The 15,551-nt window shown below is 38.4% G+C and overlaps 1 protein-coding gene across 5 annotated transcripts in view; it reads right to left on the bottom strand.

Annotated features, from left to right (window-relative positions):
• znf644.L (zinc finger protein 644 L homeolog) overlaps window positions 1-13,878 on the bottom strand; it is a 32,932-nt gene extending 19,054 nt beyond the window's left edge. Inside the window, exons 1-4 of one of the 5 annotated variants that reach the window (XM_041590543.1) lie at window positions 13,481-13,878; window positions 7,598-7,631; window positions 5,354-5,427; window positions 3,797-3,870 (exon numbers count right to left, since the gene is read on the bottom strand). The gene's annotated coding sequence lies outside the window, so the exon portion shown is untranslated. The remainder of the gene's footprint in view (window positions 1-3,796; window positions 3,871-5,353; window positions 5,428-7,597; window positions 7,632-13,480) is intronic. The other 4 variants (XM_018258585.2, XM_018258584.2, XM_018258583.2 and 1 more) reach the window with 4 other exon arrangements.
• Between the last annotated feature and the right edge of the window lie 1,673 nt (window positions 13,879-15,551).

Here is a 15,551-nt window from a genome sequence, read left to right as displayed (position 1 = left end):
AAAACATTTAAAATACATTGCAGGTTTTTTGTACAAGACATTAATAGAATGGGGAATAAACAATGGATAGACAACAAGATGGATAGATAGAGACTGTTTTTAATTATAACTACTTTATTTATAGACACCTCCAAGTTTTGAAAATGAAGAAAATTCACACTGGAACTGAAACATTAGTATGCATTTTTTATCGCAACTATCATACCAAATGAATACATTTTTGCAGTTGCAAAAAACCCAGCAGTTTCCTCTAGCTGTGATTCAACACTCATTAAAGCTGCTAACAAGTTTTTACTTATTACATGCTCAATTTTAAAGTTACATTTAATGGTAGGGACATCAGTTTGGTATACATTTCAATAATTACCAAGTCACACATTTATACATAATTGATGTAATAAATAATATCTGAATGAAATATGGTAGTTCTAAATGATGGAGTAGTTTGCCTCTTTTAATGAAGAAATTGGGAGTCTGTGTACAGGAATGGGATTTATTTTCCCAAAATGCTCACTATTCATTTGGTCATTTAGTTTTTGTTTTTGTTTTTTTTTTTAACTGTTTACCACTGCCTGGTTGCTAGGGTAAACTGGATCTCCTAGCAACCAGATAGCTGCTGAATCCCAAGATTGGAGAGCTGCTGAACAAAAAGTTAAATCATTTAAAATACAGAAAAAAACATATAAAGACCAATTACAATTGTCTCAGAATATCACTGTCTATGTTATAATAAAATTTAAAGGTGAACTACCGCTTTATGGGCAACAGCACATATATACTGGGTATGTTGTTTTGAAAGAATTTATTATTTATTATCATATGATAACCCAAAGTACACAAATATAAAGGGATATAATACACAATATATGAGTTGTAACCCACAGCAACCCATCAGTGGTGTTACTGCTATTCACCAATCAAAGCTAATTTCAGATTGGTTGTATGCATTACAACCAGTAAAAAATTTACTCCATTTTGTCCTACAAATGTCTGATTTAAATGACATAGAATCAATATTTCTGTAATAATTACTTTTTAAAGCAGTAATTGGCTCTTCCTTGCTTAATATAATGATACACAAGGAGATTAGCAAGGCTCCAGGTGCTTTCAGCAGGTGTATTTTTGCAGGCTCAGAGAAGCAGGTCTGCTCCCTGACCCATTGATTTGAATCCGATCAGTCTGCATGAGCATATGCATCCCCATGTGTAATAAAAGGCACTGGGCTCATTTATCAACACTGGGCAAATGTGCCCATGAGCAGTTACCTATTGCAACCAATCAGTGATTAGTTTTTTAAAGCAAGCTGCAAGTAGAACAATGAAAGCAGCAATTTGATTTGGTTGCCATGGGTTACTGCCCATGAGCAAATTTGCCAAATGTTGATAAATAACCCCCCACTATGTTTTGCCCAGGAGCAGCAACCCATTGCTGCCATATTTGTGCAGCCTTAGAAACTCTAACTGACAGGTTGAGAAGTTTGGCAAAACTGTCTGGTTTAAGAACTTCAAGTGATATTTACTTCCAAAAACAGGTCTATCAGCAAAAAACATCAACATGACCAATAGGTAACTTGGGGAGGCACATTTATCAATGGAAATTCGAATTCATGTGAGTTTTTATAAACTCCCATAAATTCGACCAATCGAAACTTATTTAAAAAGAAAAGAATTTACAACTGGAGGTGGGCATTGAAAGTACTGTTTCTATTTTTGCAGATGATACTAAATTGTGCAGAACTATAGGTTCCATGCAGGATGCTGCCACTTTGCAAAGTGATCTGTCTAAACTGGAAAACTGGGCAGCAAACTGGAAAATGAGGTTCAATGTTGATAAATGCAAGGTTATGCACTTTGGCAAAAATAATATAAATGCAAGTTATACACTAAATGGCAATGTGTTGGGAGTTTCCTTAAATGAAAAGGATCTAGGGGTCTTTGTAGATAACACGTTGTCTAATTCTGGGCAGTGTCATTCTGTGGCTACTAAAGCAAATAAAGTTCTGTCTTGCATAAAAAAGGGCATTAACTCAAGGGATGAAAACATAATTATGCCTCTTTATAGGTCCCTGGTAAGGCCTCATCTGGAGTATGCAGTTCAGTTTTGGACTCCAGTCCTTAAGAGGGATATAAATGAGCTGGAGAGAGTGCAGAGACGTGCAACTAAATTGGTTAGAGGGACGGAAGACTTAAATTATGAGGGTAGACTGTCAAGGTTGGGGTTGTTTTCTCTGGAAAAAAGGCGCTTGCGAGGGGACATGATTACACTTTACAAGTACATTAGAGGACATTATAGACAAATGGCAGGGGACCTTTTTACCCATAAAGTGGATCACCGTACCAGAGGCCACCCCTTTAGACTAGAAGAAAAGAACTTTCATTTGAAGCAACGTAGAGGGTTCTTCACAGTCAGGACAGTGAGGTTGTGGAATGCACTGCCGGGTGATGTTGTGATGGCTGATTCAGTTAATGCCTTTAAGAATGGCTTGGATGATTTTTTGGACAGACATAATATTAAAGGCTATTGTGATACTAAACTCTATAGTTAATATAGGTATGGGTATATAGAATTTTAATTAAAAGTAGGGAGGGGTGTGTGTATGGATGCTGGGTTTTCATTTGGAGGGGTTGAACTTGATGGACTTTGTCTTTTTTCAACCCAATTTAACTATGTAACTATGTAACTCCGAATGAATTAGATTGACCCAAAAATTTGATTAAAATTTAAAAAACTCGATTTGAGTTTTTACTCGAACAAAAAACTCTAAGTCCTATTGACTTAAACAGCAATTTGGCAGGTTTTAGGTGGCAAATAGTTGAATTCGAGTTCTTAAAGGGCCAAATTTAGAAAATAAAATTCGATTTAAAAAAAACAACAAAAAAAAAAAACTCGAATTGCATTTCAATAACTCCCTAGTCGAATTTGACAGTTTTGAATTCCAAATTTGAATTTTCAATTTGACCCTTGATAAATCTGCACCTCAATATTCATGAATATTTTGAAGAGTAATTTTTATTGTCAGTATCACTTTAAAGTATATACATCTTTTGTACCATAGGTGTATTTTGTTGAAGAGCTAATAAATGCATAGGAATAGTGATACATTCTAGATTTTAACAGAAATGTGTCCCTGAGCCTAAAAACGACCTCTATCATTACCTTCAAAAAGTGCCACCAATGACCGGGTCATTCAGCAATACCTTTTAGGAGTAATCTTGGAGTGCTTGGAGGGCTGGGCAAAGTTTGAACAGGAAACCCAACATCCAAAAAAAATTTAAGGGTCTAAGGGAGTCAGCCATTCCATAATTCAGAGCTTTTTTGATAATAGGTTTCTGGATAACGTATCCCCTAACTGTAGCCAAATGTAAATGCTTGGTTACAGGTGGAGTGTGGTTGTTGCTAAGCTTTTCATTTCCTAAAAGTGTTGGAAATATTTTAAGGCATTACTTTGTTTATAAGACTAAATAATACATGTCAACAGAAATGTTCGTGAATTAAAGCTTGTTGAAGAAATCCAGCAATAGAGAGAATTGATTTCACTTAGTTTGGTACGGGCAATATCACAATAACACTACTTTTGGGTCTCATGCACATTTTTAGAGTTTAACGAATATCTTTTACTGCTGTAGTCAGTCCAACCAGGCAGATCTTATATTTACCATTCTTATTTATCCCTATTGAGACTTACGCAAGTCACACTAATATCATTGCCACTAAAAATGTACATGAAGAGTTTTTCCTTTATAAATTAAAAAGCTTCTAAAGTATGAACCTAATCTTAAAGCCTAAAATTGTTTACCTGTTAAGGGTCCCTCCCACGCAGCCAACCGAAACCTTGTGTATCCTCTTTTCCACCCAAAAATAGAGGACACACTAAAAGAAAAACAAATAATAATAAAAGACCTGCTTTCCATTAGGAAAAAAACTTTAAACAGAAGTTTCATTATTGGCATTACAAGGTGCAGCTAAATTGTACAAGCTGAAAAGCTCCTTATAAAAACTTCCAACTAATCACTACAGATAGCAGTGCAATTCTGTAGCCCTCCTAGATCACTGATGTATACAAATAGTATTGTTCAGATTTCTGAGTGAGTGTATTATATTTATATATGATCATTTTTCTTCTTTATACACACAAATTAATCACATTCACACCAAACCCAGCATGCAATGGTAGGACAATGCAGACACCTACATCTTTGAAGTTTACTGCATTCATATGATATTGCAATTTTGTGGTTTAATAGGTTACATGAAGTGGCCTTTGCTGCCATCAAGTGGACAGCTAAAAAATAGCCATAACAATTTATACATTTTACAGATAAAAATTTGCCAGCAATATCAAAGTACAAGCACAGACCATATAAATAAATGTACATATACAGACATCATCATTTAATTATATAATATCAGCAATTTACATTGCACTTTACATTAAAAGGGTGGTTCACCTTTACATTTAATTTTAGTATGTTATAGAATGGCCTATTCTTATCAGATTTTCAATTTGTTATTTGCCTTTTTTTTCTGAATTGCAAATGGAGGTAAAAAACAAAAAAAACAAATGTTCTGTAAGGCTACACATTTATTGTTATTGTTACTTTTGATTACTCATCTTTCTATTCAGGCCCTCTCCTGTTCTTATTCCAGTCTACTATTCAAATCATTGCATGGTTGCTCGGGGTAATTTACACCCTAGCAACCAGATTGCTGAAATCGCAAACTGAAAAGCTGCTGAATAAAAAGTGAAATAACTCACAAACCACAAATGAAAACCAATTGTACATTAAGGGGCAGATTTATTAAGGGTCAAATTGAAAATTTGAATTTTGATTTGCGTTTTAAACACAAACTGCACGTGGTCCATGCCTTTATATGGTCATAGAACCTCTTGAGACTCTAATATTCTTTTATGCAGCCAAACCTCAATTTGACATCACCTGATGTTAATTCTTCCTGCATTTTACACTATTTTGTGGTCTTATAATGCATCAAACATTTCCCAGGATTTTACCCCATTTTTTTCTTGTCCCCTGAAAGATGTAAAATGGGAGTACTACTATATCCTATATATAACAGGTATGGGATCTATTATACCAACAACTTGGGGTTTTACAGATCTTTATGTAATTTGGATCACCATATATTGTGATATTCCTAATAGGATTATTTTTGGATTTATGCAGGTTTCTTTTATACAAAAAAAAAAAAGGAAATCCTTTCTACAAATTAGTATTATTTCATTAAACAGTTCCTTAAAAAATATTATTTCCTAATAATAGGCTATTTAGGAGATAGTCATCCTGCAATTGTGAGCTTTCTGGATTAACAAGTCCCTGGATAAAGGATGCCACACCTGTATTAACAATTAAGTCCTGTTAACTGTTCTTTCCTAGGATGGCACTGGTGACAAGAGGACACCTACAGAGGCTTTGAGAAAAGGAGAGTTTAAAGTTATATAGAGACATAGTAAAGAGCTATTCACTAACATGTTCAAAATAGGGCAGGGTATATTTCTAGCAATGAAGAGAATTCATAGTTAAGTTTATTAAATAAAAATAAATTGTATGTTAAATGGAAAATATCCCCTATTGGACCACAGAAGCTTGTGTTCCACAAACATCTTGTACAAAGTAAGTGCAACAAATTCAAAATCTATGAGAAGCGATTAGATCTTCCATGAGAGCAAAACCATGACATGTTTAAAAAAAAAACATGTCTTTTTCAAAACAATGCAGCAAAAGCATGCTGTCTGTATGCAACCGTGGAGTAAAGTTATTGCTTCTTAGTAAAATCTGTCACTGCACTTTTTAGCACAAGTGAAGCATAAATTGAAGCTAGACAACTAAGGGTTTTCTTTGCCTTGCTCAGGATCAACATGGGAATTACTGCAACGGAAGATTTATGTAACTGAGCTGTAACTATGCCTTGCTAGTCTATATTCACTGGGTCAGACAAAGGTTCATGTAACTTCATCACAACTGAAAAAGAACAGAAACAGGATGCCAGGTATTAAATATCTGAAAAACAGAAGTCATTTTAAAGGGGACCCGTCACCCAAAAAAATATGCAAAATCCTATTTTATCACATTAGTCAAGCAAAATGAACTTTAATTAAACTATATAAATTATTTGATTCTTGTTTTCTTCAGTTTGGGAATTCATAATTATAACAAGCAGGCAGGAGCCATTTTGGGGACACTTATTTAGACAAGCCTTGCATCAACTCAAAATCTTGTTTGTGCACCAGAATGGGGGGCTTGAAGTCCATCACCCATGCAATGGCTACACAATTAAATGGTGAAAAGAACGAGTGAAAATGTGGCGAGCAATGACGTAGGAATTGCTGAATGGAAAGTGAAAGTAATTGTCTGCCCTGCCTCTATGCCTAAGGCATAGAGGAGGGGCAGACAATATTTGATTGACAGCAGAGATTTTTAAAGGCGCTTACAACAGCTATGAATGCTTTCATAAAAAACAGAAACTGGATTTCATGTTTAATTTGAAAATAAGTTTTATTATACAGCTTTTTGTGTCTGGGTGACAGGTCCACTTTCAGGAGACGATATACACTATGGCATTGCACTGATTTCTAGGTTTGTAAATTTACCCATAAGCGAAAATGTAATATATTTAGACATTAAATATGGTTATACAATGCCTCATTTAGTGTGCGTCTATTTGAAATCTAAAAGTTGTAGCTAGGAGAGCTTCTTGAAGGAATTGTTCAGTATGAAAATAGGTTCAGGGTAAATAGGTAGGCTGTGCAAAATAAAAAATATTTCTTATATAGTTAGTTAGCAAAAAATGTAATGTATAAAGGCTGGAGTGACTGGATGTCTAATACAAAAGCCAGAACACTACTTCCTGCTTTGCAGCTCCCTTGGTTTCCAGTGAGGGGGGGCCACATGGGTCATAACTGTTGCTTTTGAATCTGAGCTGCATGCTAAGGATTAATTGCAAACTCACTCAATAGTTATGTCCCACATGGCCCCCCTTAAAGTTACTGACTAACTCAGAGAGCTGTAAAGCAGGAAGTAGTGTTCTGTTCAACATACGCTCACTCCAGCATTTATACATTACATTTTTGGATAACTAACCACATTAGAAACATTTTTTATTGTGCACAGTCTATATCTATTTAACCAGTTTTTATTTTTACACTGAACTGTTCCTTTAAACTAGCCATACATGTAAAGAACAGCTCATGTGGTGACCTACCAAGGTTGGCAATATATGCTAATCTGATACTTGACCCTCAGGCCACTAGTCAGGCAGGACAAGGACCATATAAACATGCAGGTACTGTCATCAATCCAGCTCCAAAATTCAGCCCATCAGCTGGCACCATGCAGGGGCCAATAAGATGTTACCTATAGGGGATGGCTCATTTGTTTTGACTGTGCTCTTACAAACAGGAAGTATAATATAACTACTCTTTCAGATGTTGCACTTTGGTGCAAAAACTGTTCCTAATTTAAACAAGACAACATACTTACAGCACAATCCCTAAGGGTGAAAAGGGGGGGGGGAGATAAATACTAGCTCTAAGTTAGAACTGACCATACCCTTTACAAAAAAAAATAATGTTACTACTTACATGCTGTTCTTGGTATGCCAAAAAGCTGAAGGCCCTATTAAAAAAAAGAAAGAACACAAACAATATTACTGTGCAATTTAACTACACAATTACAATATTCTTGAGGTTGGGGCCTCAAAGTTTAATTTCAAATAATTTCTGGCTATTTACTTCAGCAATATGGTAAAGGAGATGTACAAGTTTTTAAGTTGGTGGTTCCAATTTTGTTTTGTCTAGGACGACACACAAAAAAAACCTCCCCAAAGCTGGTTTCCACTAACATAACTCTGGTCATTTTTTTTAGGTTTTAATACTCCCTTTGTTTTTGGCTAAAAAAGAGGTCCATGCGCCTCAGCAGGCTATATGGGAGACCCTTTATTGGGAGAAACAGAGGGAATTGCGGGACAGGGAGCATTTATGTTAAACACAACAACCACCCCAAACTACAAGGTAGTGAGTACCCTTAGATAAAAATGGTGTCAAACTTTTAATTTATTAGGCCCTCAACCTTTTGGATGAGAATGGAAAGCATAGACTTACTGCACTTTATTTTAGAGCCCCATTATACCCCCCTCCATGCCATCTTAAAGGAACAGTTCAGAGTAAAAATAAAACTGAACCAATATGCTGTATCAAACATTTTTCTTATATAGTAGGCCAAAAATGTAATGTAAACAGGTTGGAATAAATGAATGTCTAATATAAAAGCCCTGTGTGTATATGAACCGCACCTCTCACCCTTCCTATGATGTTTCCTGCCCTGGTGGTGCAGATCTCTCTAGACGGTCGGCACTCGTCAGTACATTGAGTGAAAGGCAGTACGGTTAAAGGAACAGTTCAGTGTAAAAATAAAAACTGGGTAAATAGGCTGTGCAAAAAAAAAATGTTTCTAATACAGTTAGTTAGCCAAAAATGTAATGTATAAAGGCTGGAGTGACTGGATGTCTAACATAACAGAACACTACTTCCTGCTTTTCAGATCTCTAAAGGTGGACATAGACGTATAGATCTCTCCCCGATATGCCCACATTGAAGTGGGCGATATTGAGCTGATCCAATCATTGGGCATTAGGGCCCAAACATCGGATCAGAACGGAGGCCAAACGGGCGGTCGGAATGCGGGACCGCATCAACGAAAGATGCAACCGCGATCCGACTGGATTTTCTAAACTGCCCGATCGGCATCTGGCCGACTTTCGCCCAGATATCGATCAGGAAAGCCCGTCGGAGGGCTCTACACATGGGCAGATAAGCTTTTATCGGCCCGTGTATGGGGGCCTTAACTCTAAGTTAGTCAGCGACTTTAAGGGAGCCCACATGGGACATAAGTGTTCAGTGAGTTTGCAATTGATCCTCAGCATTCAGCTCAGATTCAAAAGCAACATTTATGTCCCATGTGCCCCACTCAAGTCACGGATTGCTACTGCCTGGTAACCAGTGGAAACCAAGACAGCTGCAAAGCAGTGGAGTGTTCTGGCTATTATGTTAGACATCCAGTCGCTCCAGTCTTTAGACATTACATTTTTGACTAACTATATTACAATCATTTTTTATTTTGCACAGTCTATCTATTTACCCCGTTTAGTTTTATACTGAACAATTCCTTTAAAAATGCGTCAGAAACAACCTGCTAATTTTCCTCACGACCTGTCCTGACAGATCAGTTCCAGTATGTTTAGAAAAAGAACCCACGTGTTTGCAATTTAGCCAATTTTAAAGTTAGTCTATCTACTGCCCCATGAGATAACATTAATCTGTGTCAGGATAAATATTGCCAGGAACCAAGTACAACATAGAAAGGCAATTTTACAGACTTTACAAAAGACATTAGGGGAAACAAGGGAGTCTTCTAAAAGCGCTCACAACCACTGGAGAGCAATGCAGGACAGTATTTTGTGTTTCTCAAGTTGAAGCATATCACTGAAAGGGGCACAGCGGAATTGTTTTGGCTTTCACAAAAGAAGTTTTCAAAGTATAACATTACCTTACCTTTTTACAGTAAAATGCCTATGGACATTTTTCAGGGGGGATCAAGGAAAAAAATTACATATAATCCAGGAATACGTAAAATCATGGGAATGTACAATACATTATATATTGATGGGACCACAAAAATAACGGTGTAAAATGAGGGAAAACCTAAACTTAGGGTATGTAAAATTTAGATTTTACTGTATTTGTTAACTAGGAGTATGTTATAGAATGGCAAATGTTAAGCAACATTTAAATTGGTCTTCATTGTGTATTTTTTATAGTTCTTCAATTATTTGCCATCTTATTCTGACTCTTTCCAGCTTCCAAACTGGGGTCACTGACCCTATCTCAAAAAACAAATGCTCTGTAAGGCTACAAATGTATTGTCATTGCAACTTTTTATTACTCATCTTCCTATTCAGGCCTCTCCTATTCATATTCCAGTCACTTATTCAAATCAATGCATGGTTTCAAAGGTAATTTAGAGCCTAGCAATCAGATTGATAAATTGGCAAAGTAAAGGGCTACTAAATAAAAAGCTAAATAAATCAAAAACCACAAATAAAAACCAACTGCAAATTGTCTCACTACTGCGGGTGACCAATCTCCCAAAGATGACTTGCCATAGTAAAAATGAAGATCACTGCAAGTAAAACCCATTACTAACAGCGATTTTCCTTAATGGCAAGAAAATGCTAACAGAGGCAATTTCCCATGATTAAGTTGGATCACTACGATTGTTACTGAGCAATATTGCTTTAAGAATACAACTCTGATGTTGCTGGGATTTTTAGTCCAGTCCAACAACAACTGTATTAAAGGTTATCCAAAGTCTCAACCAAAATGTGATGCTTGGGTTACCATACAAAGCACTCTAAGATTTTAGGTGTGCAAAGCATGAGCTTCTCACAAAGATTATGTATGTCATACACCCACATATTGTCGGAGGAGTAAGGTGCTTTACTACTTGTAAACAAACTAGTGATTTTAAAAGTAGTTGCAACTCTTGCAACAGCACTCTCCACTGTTTTTGTCCATGCCAAATTCAGACATTAAAAGGGTAATGTAAAAGCTGCACCTTGGCTTCTAATATAAATATTAATTGATGGATTTATAATTATTTTACTTACTAAGCTTCTGTTAAAGGAATTGTTCAGTGTAAAAATAAAAACTAGGTAAATGGATAGACTGTGCAAAATAAAAAAAAATTCTAATATAGTTAGTCAAAAATATATAGTCTATAAAGGCTGGAGTGACTGGATGTCTAACATAATAGCCAGAACACTACTTCCTGCTTTGCAGCTCTCTTGGCTTCCGGTGATCCGTGACTTGAGGGGGGGGGGCACATGGGTCATATCTGTTGCTTTTGAATCTGAGCTGTATGCAAAGAATCAATTGCAAACACACTCAACAGTTATGTCCCATGTGGCCCCCCTTCAAGTCGCTGACTAACTCAGAGTTGGAGAGCTGAAAAGCAAGTTGTGTTCTGGCTATTATGTTACACATCCAGTCACTCCAGCCTTTATACATTACATTTTTACTATGACTAGATTAGAAACATTACCATTAGATTAGAATCTACCATCTCAACATTACCCAACACTCATAGTAACATAGTAAGTTAGGTTGAAAGACACATGTCCATCAAGTTCAACTTTTTAACCTCCCTTACTGCCCTCACCATGAAGTAACACCTGCTTCTAATGAATTCAGTTCCTCTAGTCTAAATGGGTGGCCTCTGGTGGATTGATTGGTGATTGAATTTCTATGGGAAAATCCCCCATATGTCTCTGATATACTTGTAAATTGTAATCATTCACCTTGCAACATACCCCACAAATGGGGTACACAACTGTTTGAGAAAAAAAAAAAAACACTGAGTATTGTGGAAGCCTATTCTTGCATATAAAGATTATGTATGTCATACAACCACATATTGTCTTTATATGTCATCAGACATTCTTCAGATCACCCTAGATCACAGTTTGCCAGGACAAACTTCCTTTTGAAAGATGAGCTTTGTAAGAGATGATATGAGAGAGATATTCACGCTGCAAGTCACTAAAAGACTGTAATATTGAATAATTGCATCAGGTTAAAAGATTAAACCCCCAATAACATGACAGATTAGATATAGACTAAAATATTTCATAGAAGGCAAACACTATGAAACAAATTTTTAATGCAACAAGAAAACATTCAGCCCAGAAAAAATAAGCGAGGTACCACTATTAAATAGTAACGTCTACAAGACAGACCCATGTGTTATGTACAAATGAACACTAAGATAATCATAACAAATTAGATCAACCAATGCAATATCTGCCAACTAAGCTGTTGAGCTGCCCCATTAAAGGAACAGTAACACCAAAAAATTAAAGTGTTTTAAAATAATGAATAGATCATGCACTGTTGCCCTGCACTGGTAAAACTGATCTGATTGCTTCAGAAAAACTACTATAGTTCATATAAACATGCTGCTGTGTAGCAATGGTGGAAATTGAAAAAAGGCTATATGGCACAGGTTAAATAGTGGATAACAGACAACACCATTATGTTCTACAGAGCTTATCTGCTGTGTAACCTGAGCCTTTTCTCCTTTGAATGGCTGTCCCCATTGCTTATTTATATAAACTATAGTAGTGTTTCTGAAGCAAACTAAGCAGTTTTATCAGTGCAGGGAAACACTGCTTTATATTTTTGTTACTTTAAAACGCTTATTTTTTTATGTTACTGTTCCTTTAACCACGTCTGCATGTGGTACATCAGTTATATTATTTGTGAAAGGATGGTGTGCACAATAATGATCAGAAGGAAACTTGTCAACGTAGGTGCCTTGCCTGTGTAATGGACTGCAATGATGGCACTGTGCTTTAGATGCAAGAAAAAAAGTATAAAGGGTATTAGCAAACGCATACGAAGATGTTGCACATTATTATTTAGACTTGGAGCATTGCCACTATACGCCCATCCAAAAGCTACATACACACTAAACTATAGTACTACAGTAGCTGGGGGCACTTAGTGGCTGGCAGAAGGGGGTACAGTGTTGCAGTAAAGTGAATAGGCAGGATGCAATTGGATAGTAAATATGCAGTCAATAAAAGGAGAGCATAAGGCTTTGCATGAGAAATGAGAGACAGGGCCTAAGCCATTGTTCTGTACAGGTGGGACAGTCACTACACACAGTGCAGCAGCAGCACTACCAGCCGTACGTTGGCCATCCTTCTATTCACATGAGTTTGCTTGGGAAACCCTATGAATGACAGGGGACTGTACATGCCGGGGAGAGGCCTCTGGGAATAGACTGTGGAAGCATGCTGATGTCACTAAAGACAAAGACAGCAGCAACAAGTGAAAGGACATGCGGCACTCACTTTCTTCCCCCCAGACATTAGCCAAATATGTAGCAATGGCGGCCGCCAGATTGTACGTCCACCTTACATTTATACCCTAGCTCACCCTGCGTGTGCTGGGATTGGCTCCAGACAGTCATGTGACTAAACAAAACCGTCACAGCTAAACCTAAAATGAACCCTTTGTCCACGGTAAATCCAGGGAGCTTCTACCTTCGTTCCCTTTGTTACCTCAGAAACCTCCTCTCCCACAAAGGCACCACTAGCCTCCAGGCCGCCAACGCTAGCTATGTCTCCCAGTAACATAGGGTGGGATATGTAGGTGATTCTAAAACCAGCCTTGTGCCCCCTCCTCCCCCTCTAAGCACCAGCCATCCTGCTACACCACTGTATTGGGCGCCATGTTGGCCCGCAGAATAAATTGGGTGCCGGTGTGGGGTCCTCATGCTGTGTGATTCATTGCATAGAAAGACATACATTTATTTAACCCCTTGGGCGGTTCTTGCCCCAAAGCCCCAGCTCTGCGGGATGATAAAAAGCTTGCAGGTGTAAGGGGAGGCGTCAGGTCACTCACCTCAGCTATCTTGGCATCCCGGCCGCGGCTCACACACAGGCCTAGCCGTCGGCTGCCCACTTTTTTTTTTCTCTCTCTTCAGTTTTGGACTAGACTAGACGTGGAGACAGACGTTCCCCTCACGTGACCTGATTCCCCTCCCACTGTCTCTCTATTCTCCTTCCCCTCAGTGCCGCCGGAATGCGGAGCGCGCGCAGTTTTGGGAGGAGGAGGCGGCGGCGCGCAGTGGGCACACACAGCAGCAGTAGTGGAGAATTGTGCGCACACTGTACAGCTGCACATGGACACGTGACTGACACACGGGCACATCAGCCTTGGCACCTATGTCCAAACCAAGCCATGGCTTGTTTAGAGAGAAAGAGAGGGCATTTGCCATGAGAAGCCTCCGGAGACAATGCGTATTTGTACGGAACGCATTTTAGGACATCCTGCAGCGAAATACCTGTCCTTCATGCGATTTCCTATGCCTTCTGAATGGCACATCGGTTGCTTTTACCATCACCCATCGTCCAAATCTGCAATCACACCTCCGTCCTCTACCCTCCCTTCTCAGCCGTCAGTCATACGAACTCCGCACTCATCCTTCTGCTCTCAGCCCTCCATCCTCTGCCTTTCGCCCTCAGTCCTCTTCATTTTAGTCCTCTTCCCTACGCCCTCGCTGCTCAGCTCTCCCCCCCCCCTCAGATCTCTCTTTTCAGCCAACAGTCTTATCCATAAGTTTCTAAAGTGGTGAGCGAGTGCAGAAAGAAGAGGACTGAGGGAGGAGGATGGAGGGCTGAGGGAAGAGGGAGAAGGACTGAGGGAGGAAGACGGAGGGTGAAGTTCGTATGACTGACGGCTGAGAAGGGTAGAGGACAGAGGTTTGATTGTAGATTTGGACGATGAGTGACGGTAAAAGCAACCGATGCGCCATTCCAAAGGCATAGGACATCGCATGAAGGACAGGTATTTCGCTGCAGGATGTCCTAAAATGCGTTCTGTATATTTGGGTAGGAAGTGTCAGGTAACAATCAGCTGTTGGGAACTCTTACTCTATGGGGAAATACTTGGCGCTGCTGCACATTAACAGTTAGGGGCTTCAGCTATTGGGTGACGGGACACTGTATTGGCAGTATGGAACGTGGAGCCACGAATGGTGGGATAAGTCTGGGCAGCAGTGGGTTTCACGTGGTTAGATTTCTGTTAAATGGGTTGTTTACCTTTCTGTTAACTTTTTTTGACGTAGAGAGTTATTTAGCATTTTATTCAGTAGCTCTCCAGTTTGTAATGTGTTTGCTAGGGTCCACATTACCCTAGCAACCATGCATTGTTATGAATAAGAGACTGGAATATGAATAGGAGAGGCCTGAATAGAAAGATGAGTAATAAAATGTAATAATACATTTTTAGCCTTACAGAGCATTTGTTTTTTTTAGATGGGGTCAGTGGAACACATCTGAATGGGGAAAACCAGAAGAAAAAGGCAAATAATTAAAAAAAACTATAAAAAATAAATAATGAAGACCAATTAAAAAGTTGCTTAGAATGGGACATTCTATAACATAGTTAACCTAAAGGTGAACCACCCCCTTAAGTACAGACATTTTTTCTCTTCAGACCTGGGCCCCAAGAACTGCAGTGACTTTAGCCATCAATGTGGTTCTTCCGCCAGTAGAAATAAATTTGTGTCAGTTAATCCCAACCCATCGCTGGATGAATGATACACTGGCACGGGACTCCCACACAACAATAGATCAGGGATGAAGGCCCAGCCGAACTACAACTCTTAACATGCTCACATGGGCCTTTACTGATGTAGCCAAACTCCTTGTTACACATATTCTTATTCATTCATTTTTACTTTATACTTGTTTCCCCTCTCGCGTTCTTTCCCTTTTATTTACCCTCCTGCTTTCTTTTCTCTTCTTGCCTTATCTCAACCTTTCTCTCCTTATTTTTCTATTACTCATTTCCATTGTTTTCCTATTTTCGTATAAGCTCTCCTTTTGTACCCTCATGTGTTCATCTGTTCTTTCCTCTGTTTCCCCTCCCACAGTCCATCCTTACACATCATTCATTCAGAGGCAGAGGA

Source organism: Xenopus laevis, chromosome 4L, assembly GCF_017654675.1.
Source record: "Xenopus laevis strain J_2021 chromosome 4L, Xenopus_laevis_v10.1, whole genome shotgun sequence".
Lineage (NCBI taxonomy): Eukaryota > Metazoa > Chordata > Amphibia > Anura > Pipidae > Xenopus > Xenopus laevis.
Note: the sequence above shows the minus strand (reverse complement) of the source record. Positions and strands in the feature narration are given on the sequence as shown.